Below are 2,256 nucleotides of genomic sequence, written 5' to 3'. Positions count from 1 at the left end.
TGCATACCACCAGTACAGTGGTACTGAATGCATATTCATCGTGTATCCGACGGCAGCGAACAAGTTGGGGACAAATCCGGGTGTCGTGTTCAAGGCTCGTGTACCATCCATGTTGGACCATCAGACGGGAGTTGACTGGGTGCAAGTTGCACCGTCGGAGTCGCCACAGTCGGCCCCTCTTGGAGCCGACACACAATTGAATTTGCTAGCTCAAGCCCACCCGACACCATGAAAGCCATCTTCGCCCTCCTCGTCGCCGCGGTCGCCACGTCGTCCACCCTTGCCGTGTGCAGCAAAACTCAGATCCGCAAGTGGATTAAGTCGTGCGACCACCTGTCCACCGACCAACAAAAGTGCGACAGCCGCACCTGCCACCGCGCGTTGCACTGGCTGACGGACCCTGAGACCCGCGACTGCTACGTGTCCGTGGGCTTGGGCCCAGTCTCCGACCTCAACAAGTACATCACGCTGGACGAATTCTGCCACGCCTCGGACGTCCATGCTTTGAGGCTGGAGTTGGCCGCGTTCGACGCACCTGTCAACGGGACTACCGACTAGAGTCACGTGTAGTTTCATTTTGCTCTATCGTAATAAAGCGAGTTACATGTACAATTTACGTGTCTTGGGCAGTTTCATATAGCTGAGAAAGTGTACCTGGCTGGGGTGTAGGCCGTGTAGATGGCGAAAGCCTGTCATTATTTGATGAATACTACGTAGTACATGGCTACAAGCATGAGTAGTTTGGCGAGGGTCGAGGCGCACAAGTGGATCGCTCTCAAGTATCTGCATGATGTTTGTGGCGTATAATGTGTTTGCACTGATGGCAGTTGATGTCTACTGGTACAGTAGGTGTGATTTGGTCAGGTACGTTTGGTGGTAGGATCTTGGCGGCTGCCATCTCTCAGATACAGATACTGTACAATATAGCCAGATCAAACTGTGATGGTTAATCGTCAGTCATTTCTGATTGCAAATGCCTTATGCACAAGCGTAATCTTCACATTGCCATTTCTGCTGACAAATGTCTTATGTATATGCGTAATCTTCACTTTGGAGCATAACTATGTGTGGCTGCGTTGGGTAACAACGCGACAAAGTATCCAGAGAGCACGCTGTCATGATTCAATAAGAACGGAGACTCAATGACTGATGTCGGGACAAAGGCTCGTTATGACTCGATGTACTTGCTACCTTCGTTTCGAATGCGGTGAAGGCCTACACCACCGACCTCAGATGACGCATACCAGTAAAGTGGTACTGAATGCATATCCATCATATATCCGACGGCAGCGAACAAGTTGGGGACAAATCCGGGTGTCGTGTTCAAGGCTCGTGTACCATCCATGTTGGACCATCAGACGGGAGTTGACTGGGTGCAAGTTGCACCGTCGGAGTCGCCACAGTCGGCCCCTCTTGGAGCCGACACACAATTGAATTTGCTAGCTCAAGCCCACCCGACACCATGAAAGCCATCTTCGCCCTCCTCGTCGCCGCGGTCGCCACGTCGTCCACCCTTGCCGTGTGCAGCAAAACTCAGATCCGCAAGTGGATTAAGTCGTGCGACCACCTGTCCACCGACCAACAAAAGTGCGACAGCCGCACCTGCCACCGCGCGTTGCACTGGCTGACGGACCCTGAGACCCGCGACTGCTACGTGTCCGTGGGCTTGGGCCCAGTCTCCGACCTCAACAAGTACATCACGCTGGACGAATTCTGCCACGCCTCGGACGTCCATGCTTTGAGGCTGGAGTTGGCCGCGTTCGACGCACCTGTCAACGGGACTACCGACTAGAGTCACGTGTAGTTTCATTTTGCTCTATCGTAATAAAGCGAGTTACATGTACAATTTACGTGTCTTGGGCGGCGTCACGTAGATGAGGACGTGCATGGAGCTGCGGAGGTGTCATTATTTGTAGAATACAGAGCCTACAAGCATCAGCAGTTTGGCAATGGTCCCCATGAATTATATTTTCGTTGTTGTAACGTGGCCGAGTACATTGGCAATTTAGTGTTAGAAAATGGACTCTGATCGGAACAACCAAATGGGGGAGTGCCGACTCCCTGCAAACCACACACTTGATTGACTTGAGTTAGATTCCGGCAGTTGGCTGGAACAGGTGTTCAGTTTTCTACGTCCTAGTACTACTAGTAGTACTACTACCTTTTCGTGTCGGTTCGCCAAGGGTCGGCACCCGGTGGCCTCGGTTGAGGAGTACCTGTGTCATGGCGGGACTTGGGTTAAGTCGCCCCCCACAA

This window comes from Aphanomyces astaci (genome assembly GCF_000520075.1).
Source record: "Aphanomyces astaci strain APO3 unplaced genomic scaffold supercont1.111, whole genome shotgun sequence".
Lineage (NCBI taxonomy): Eukaryota > Oomycota > Saprolegniomycetes > Saprolegniales > Verrucalvaceae > Aphanomyces > Aphanomyces astaci.
The sequence above is the reverse complement of the archived record's forward strand: the minus strand, read 5'-3'. Positions refer to the sequence as shown.